Here is a 7547-nt window from a genome sequence, read left to right on the forward strand (position 1 = left end):
GGGTGAAAGCCTCAGAAGCCTGGTGACCTTGACCTCCTAACAGCCCCCCCACCCCCCACCCACCTACCCACCAACAATATAAAACTTGCTAATACTATTAAGTCTAACTACATTCACTAGGCTATACTAATACTACGCTTACTAACTCTACCAACAAGATGAATGATACTAACTGTACTAAAACGCTAATACTAAAGAAAGAAACAAACAAACAAAAAAAACCACAAAGAAAATGAAGGGAGAAAATGAAGAAAAATTGAGAGAGAAAAACTAAAAAAGGAGGGGGAAAAAAGGAAAAAGCAAAGAAAATGGAGAAAAAATTATTAGAGAAAAATGAAAATGAAAAAAAATATATGAATCAAACAACAAAAGGAGAAGCAGAAAGCAAGCTAGCTAGGGTCAGGTCGACAGGTCCCCAAGGCTCCCTGGGCTGTAAAGACCAAACACCCAGTGGGCCAGGGTCTTATATAGACAGGTTCTACAGCGACATCACAATGGTGCTTTATGAGGGCAGAGCAGGAAATGGGCCCATCATGCAATCCTGGCCGCTGATGTCTGCAACCACAGCGTTTTCTCCCTTTTTGTACCCAAGACCCCTTTACTCAAAATAAAATTAAAAAAAGAAAAATAGGATCCCAATGGGCTTTTTGTTTCTTGGTGTGGGCTTTTCAACATTGAGATTTACTTTGTTAGAAATCAAAATCTCTAAGATGGGTCAGTGCCTTTTCATTTTGAGGTTAGAAAAGTGTAATTTTAACTTATATAGCCCTCACAATGTCTGCACTTTACCTACTCAATTCCTGGTCTCAAAATGGTGCTACAGTGTATAGGGATATGATGTGCTGTGTAAAACACAAGAAGACTCATTATTCACATTGATAAAGCTTAGAGGAAAATTGCTTTTCATCATATGTTCACCAATAAGGCTGTGAGCAGATGTCTCATCAGAAACCCTGGAGGCCAGAAGGCAAGGGTTGATTGGTTCAAAGCATTGAAGGGAAGAAGCTGTAGACCAAGATTCTTGGGTTTGGGAAAACGGTCCTTCACAAATGAGGAAGAGATGAAGACCTCCAGAGAAACCACAGCTGAAAGGCTTGCCCTGACCACTAGAGCGGCCCTGCAGGGAAGGGGGTCCTGCAGGTTGATAGGAAAGGGCCCTGGACAGTAACACGAAGCCTTCTAAAGAAATAATCTCCAATAAAAGTTAAGTATGCGGACAATGATAAAAGCTAGTACTATCATGACTTTGGTTTGTAGCTCTCCTTTTGTTCTCTACATTAAGAGACTGATATATTTAAAGAGCCTTTTCTAAGAGAAATCCAGGTTGACCTTTAGCAGCCTCTCGGGGCCCAAAGCCAAGCCAAGTACTTTCCTCAGACAAGCCTGCAAACGCGGCAGAAGTGGGCGAATTCTTCTTCAAGAGGTCCCGAGACATCCTCAGGTGCCTGCACCTGCTAGGAAGAGACATTCTTGACCTTCCTGGGAAGGCTGCTGGGAACTCTGGAAGCAAGGTCTCAGGCCCACATTTCCAAGGGGCTTGATGGCTCCATGTTTCATAACGTCAATCTTAGTTCCTTAGAGCTACATGGTCGAAGCTACTGTGAGATCTCCACCTGAGCCCAAACGGAGAGTGGGACGCTGAAGTGACTGACACCCACCCAGGTTCCCCGTCCCTGCCTTTGATGCGGAAGGAAACCTGCAGAGCTCCACGAAGCCCAGGACAGGCACAGGAGAGTGGCCAGGGCGATGATGGGTGGGACCACATCCAGGACACCTTAGCAAGCTGCAGGAATGACGGCGGGATAGCCTCCTGCTGGACTTGGAGTTGTAGAATCACAGGGTGGAGGCCACACTGTCGGGGTGAGGCCCTTCCTTTCCGCTGACCCCAAGAGCCTCAGTCCTACCTGAGTCTAGGAGGTCAACAGGTAGTGTCGGTGGCGGTACAAAGGGCTGCGGCGAGCCCTCGTTAGCTTCTTTACCCTCCTAGGAGCCCAATACATGCCCCGACACTGGGAAGTGGTACCCAATGCATAGGTGGTTGTGGGTTTCTTCATAATCAAGTTTTTTTTAATGGAATTCCTAGAGTTTGATCACCCCTTTCAATTAGGTAAAGAGACTTTACGAGAACAGATTTTTTTCCCCCTGAAACAATAGTAATAGCTAACAAATACTGAATACTCTATCTTGCCAGGTACGAAACTAAGCATACCATGTGTATTTATTCACTGAATCCTCACAATAACTGTACATTCTAAACTCACTCAGAGATAGATAGCTTATCAGTGGTGAAGCCAGGATTTGAACCCAGACGTCATGTGCTGAACCCCTGTGTCATACTACCTAATTCAGCTCACTTTCTTCTAAATAGTTTTAATAACTTATCTGAGGGTTTTGTTAGTATACCTCCCCAAATACATCAAAGTCTTTAATTATAAAGTTGAAATTAATTCTTTTCTTTAAGCTTTTATTTATTTATTTATTTATTTATTTTTGAGAGCGAGAGAAAGAATGTGCACAGGAGGGGCAGAGAGAGGCAGAGACAGAGAATCCCAAGTGGGCTCCATGCTGTCAGCGCAGAGCCTGATGCAGGGCTCAAACCCAAGTAGCATTAAGATCATGACCTGAGCCAAAGTCAAGAGTCGGGTACTCAACCGACTGAGCCACCCAGGTGCCCCAAAGTTGAAATTAATTCTTAAATAGTTCCCACTAACTATATGCTCATTGAAAAAACACCTATACAGGACTATATTCATTCACTATCAAACATTTAATGAGTAACAGCTTAATCATCTGCAAACAAAGAGTAAGAACAATTCAGAGGACACTGTCAGTTATTGACTATTGACTGCATACCGATTCTTGCCAATGCTCTCAGGAATCTCGGGCTGGTGGAAGAGACATATCACTGTCCTCTGGTGTTAGTAAGTGCTAAGGGCATTTACTAATTCACAGGAAGGACTCTGGGATGTCCAAGGGTGAAATGTGATAGCAGGGGAGGTGAAGGGGAAAGGACACCAGAAAGACACTGACCTTCAACCAAGGCCCTTTTCCTGTAAGCCACGAAGGTTTGCGTTAAGGGCTGCTGTAGAGGATAAACGTGATCAGAACTGCATTTTGGAACAACCACTGCAGAAGCAGAGAACATGGGGCAGATGAGAGAAAGCATACAGCGAGGAGGCCAGGGACGATCTGCTCTGAGAGTCTAGGTGAGAACGGGGGGTCGTGTGCTTTCTATGAGGGAACTGGATGGTGTATGAATGAGATCTAAGAAGCTGCTTAAAAAAAAAAAAAGTCCAGAAGAGAGATGAGAGATGGTGAAATCCTGAACTCAAACCATGCCAATGGTCTCAAGAGTCAGAATCAGCAAACCTGGTGTGATAAAGGGTGGGGAGGGGGCTTCGGGATTGGGAAGAGGAAAAAATGGAGTCAAGTCATAGGAGGGAATCCCAAGAGAGAGAGATTAACGTATAATCCAGAACCTGCAACATAAATGTAACCAATTCAGTGTTATACTGGGGAACAAAGCCGAGGTCAAGGTAGCTACAAGCTCAGGGACATAAGAACCAGCTGCTAAGATATTAACTCTCTAATGGCGGTGTCACTGTTCACTGTTACCACTTTTTCACTTCCTCCTTCAGGTCCAACCTCCTTCCTCAAGCCCGCTATCCCTCACCAATGCCTGCATTTTACACCTGAGCAAACCACAGCCCCCAGAGGTGAAGAGAAAGAGCTGAGGGACTAACCATCTACCTCCAGACTCCAACACTCCAAGCCACCTCTATGTTGCTACTCTGCTGATGATGGCAATCAAGACAAAGATAGCTTCCCTCTGCCACTGCCGAGCCAGTGAGAACAGTACCTCTCACCTCCGTGCCTCCCCCAAGTGCCAGGAGCCATGTAGGGAAGGTCACAGGTACAGTGTGTCCGGATCCTGTCTGGTGAGAGGGGTTGACAAGACCTGCACTCACCAAGCATCTGCACCAGACACCTGTCACACAGGTGTTATGTCTACTCCTCAAAGTGTCCCTGTAGAGGAAACGTACTGGTTTCCGTCTGTGGTCAAGGAAACAGCCTCACAAGATGCGGTGACCGGTCCAGGGCCCTGATGCACTAAGGGGCAGGAGAGGACAGAATCTTCCAAGTACCCACAAGTATTCATACAGAGATGTAAATATAAATCAAGCGAGAGGCAGCGAGCACTCATGTGGAAAAATGTTCCAAATGAGGGAATCCTAGCAAATAAACAATAAATATAAGGATTATTTGTATTATGCTTGCAGCTTTTCTGTAAGTCTGAAACCATTTTTTAAAACAGAAAAATAAAATCTGTGAGTTAGGGCATAAAAGAACCCAAAGGCCTCTGTCCATCTCAAAAGACACCCTTAGTCATTACAAGCTGATGCGAATCAGTTCTGTTTCTAAGCAGGGCTAAAAGGAAAAAAAAAATCACCTAACCTCTTTTTTTATTATGATTTAAGAAACTGCAATTAAGCGATATTTTGTAAACTACCAATTAAACAGGCATGGTAGAAACTGGCTTGCTGGACACGAGGACCTAAACATGAGAAATGCAGGGTAACTTCTGGGGTGAAGAGCGAATTTGCTTTCACCTTAGGAAAGAAATAGCATTTAGTAGGTGAATTGGTAGCATTCAGAATGGATAACCGGTACATCCTGCCAAGTTTATAATTAAAGGAGGACTGTGAATGCATTTAATACTAAAATAAGAGATTAGCGAACATAGGCTATTTAGAGAATTTAAGTCCTTTCTATTTTCTTAGGAATCAGAAATCTTTGTGTAATTCCTCATTTTCCCCCTGAGTTTTGTTCTGTAGGTTCCATCTCAGGACCATGAGACTAAGAGCCACGCTCTCTACCAACGGAGGAGCGAGCGCACCGAGTGTCAGTCCTCACTGACAGCAGCGATCTTCTACTGGAAGTGACATCAAAAAAAGACAGTAAACCTGCCACACAAGTGAGGACAGTGCTTATTTTAAAATACGTTATTTGGATATTGATTTAATCTTATGGGCTCAAGTATATAATCCCACCTCACTGACCGCTGCTGAAAGAAATGCAAACACAGGGTCTAGAGTTGTTGACCCCATAAATTGCCCCGAGAAACCCATTACATTAGTTTCGGTGTCACAGAAGCCAAAGACCTGCACTCTCCAACTCGTAAACCTGCAAATTCTTATTTATATCTTTAACCAAGTCACTGATTTGTGTATTTAACTACTTCATTGAAGAATGCTGCTTCAGGGAGGGAGGGAGGGAGGGTGCCTGGGGGGCTCAGTCAGTTAAGCATCTGACTCTTGATTTTGGCTCAGGCTATGATCTCACAGTTGGTGGGTTTAAGCCCTGTGTCGGGCTCTACACTCACAGCACAGAGTCTGCTTGGGATTCTCTCTCCCTCTCTCTTTGCCCCTCCCCGACTCACTTGCTCTCAAAAAATAAAAATAAACGACGCTGAAATGTTAGTGAGCGCTTGTCAGACACACCTAAGTGCAGAAAGAAGACGGAGCACTGTCTGGCGGCGGCAGGTGTCGGCTCATGTAGGGGGCCCCCAGGCACCCTTGTGCCCTACGCTCCCTCCCAGGGACCTCCCAGGACCACCTTCATGCCTTTCGCTTTGCCAGCTGCTTCTTCATCACTCGCAAAACTGCTGAGTTTCTCCCAGCCCAGAGAAGGGACCCTTGAGTGTCCTGCTAGTGTTCAGGCTGCTAGGCCGTCTGTCCCCTCCTTGCAGGGCCGCCCTTCTAGGTCCTTCTCAGTCTCACCCACCATCTGATGAAACTGTTCCTTCAGAAATGGAAGTTGATGGTCCTCTGTCAACATTCACTTTCTCCACTTCCTAACGTCCCTGCAAGAGTCTTCTCTTCACTCTGTCTCCACTACTCAAATGTCCTCCAGTTTCTGGAACCCCCAGTCCATTTCCTCGGGGGGCCCTGGTAATTCTTGTATTCTAAATCTTGGCAATACCCATGACTCCTGTCAGCCCTGTGTCCTGCCAGCAGCTCAAACTCAAGAATCTCAAATACACTCGCCCCCCTTGTCGGTGGGGGATGCCATCGAGACCCCCAGGGGCTTGGGAATCAGCAGACAATACGAATCCCAGTGACTGTTCTTCCTGCACAGACACGCCCCCATGAGGCTCCTGTATAAATGGGCACAAGGTGGGGATGAACAGCAAGAACCAGGACAAGGCAGCGCGGAGGCCACAACCACCTGTAAGAACTGCTCACGGAGCACCCTCTCCAAACACCTCGCTGTCCCGCCTCCCTCCTCACTGTGCGGATGGGTGAGGGGGACACACCTGCGTGGGGACAGGTGCCAGGGGACAGGTTCCAGGTATCAGGTATCAGGGGGTAGGCGCCAGGCTGCAGGTGCCAGGGGACAGGTGCGTGGGGCCAGGGGCCAGGGGACGGATGCCCGGGGACAGGCTCCAGGTGGCTGGGGACAGGTGCCAGGCCACCTGTCCGCAGGAGCATCACCCGTGGCTGAGCACCGGTAACTGAAACTGCAGAAAGCTACATGCAGGGACGGGGGCTGCTGCATAATCATGTCTCAGCCCCAGGGACGTCTGATTTCCTGTGTGTGTTCACCCTCTCAGTCACGTGAGCCCCAAATTCCACACCATCTTCCCTGAACCCACCCCGTGCTGCTTCTGCACCACAGTCCACCCTCAGTCACCTGTCCTGCTGCCACAGCCGCGTGTCTTTCTCTCCTACTGCACCTCCTCCGCGTCCCACCCCGCCTGCCCTCATCCTGCAACCAGGGCCTCTGGACTCCCCACCATCACCTGCCAACCTGACCCCGCTGTCCCCCGCTGGGCGACCATGAGCAGTGACTCCTGCCCATGGGTCGAGTTGAAACTCCCCACCAACCACAGCTACCCGGAGTCCCCGCCCACAGGGCTGCACGGCGCCCGGACACACACACACTCGGCAGCTCAATGATCACTGCTTTCTTCCCCACAAAAGCCTCTCCGCAGCTTTTCGTGCGTCTTGGCCCACCCACTCTTGACAACATGACCCCGCCTCCATGAAGCTTTCCAGATTTCCCAGGTGAGAGGCCCCGTCCTCCCACTCTGAGTTACCCTGAGTCTCTTACAGCACTCAGCTCCTGTTAAGTTTCTGATCTTGTCTTTTTTACACCTCTTGTACTCTCTTAATCTGCACCTAACCCCACAAACACTATTATTGTCACTTTTATACCCCCCAGGAAGATCCAGTACATAGCAAGTACCTGACAAATATTGGTTGAAAAAAAATTGATGTTTTACCATTTGTTACCATTGCATTCTTACTGTGCTACATCACTATTAACCAAATAAATGTTGTTTTAGTATTTAAATCTTATTTTCTTGCTGATTTCTATGAGCCCCAAAGACCACTTCCACTGCGGTTACGGGAAAGAAACAACAGCCGATAGTCAGTGTATTTCAAGGACAAGTGCATATATTGCACTATCGTCTGCTTGTAAATTCCGGGTAGTAAACTGCTGCTGAAGAACAGAGTGTAAGGAATAGGCCTTTCACACTTCTC

At 47.3% G+C, this 7547-nt stretch overlaps 1 long non-coding RNA gene across 1 annotated transcript; it reads left to right on the forward strand.

The window, feature by feature from the left end:
* The first annotated feature begins 1111 nt into the window (after positions 1–1111).
* LOC115286605 lies at positions 1112–4969 on the forward strand. The gene is made up of 4 exons (XR_003906162.1): positions 1112–1203; positions 3058–3206; positions 3639–3913; positions 4836–4969. It is a non-coding gene; the product is annotated as an uncharacterized LOC115286605 (long non-coding RNA).
* The last annotated feature ends 2578 nt before the right edge of the window (positions 4970–7547 follow it).

This window comes from Suricata suricatta, chromosome 3 (assembly GCF_006229205.1).
Source record: "Suricata suricatta isolate VVHF042 chromosome 3, meerkat_22Aug2017_6uvM2_HiC, whole genome shotgun sequence".
NCBI classification, from domain to species: domain Eukaryota; kingdom Metazoa; phylum Chordata; class Mammalia; order Carnivora; family Herpestidae; genus Suricata; species Suricata suricatta.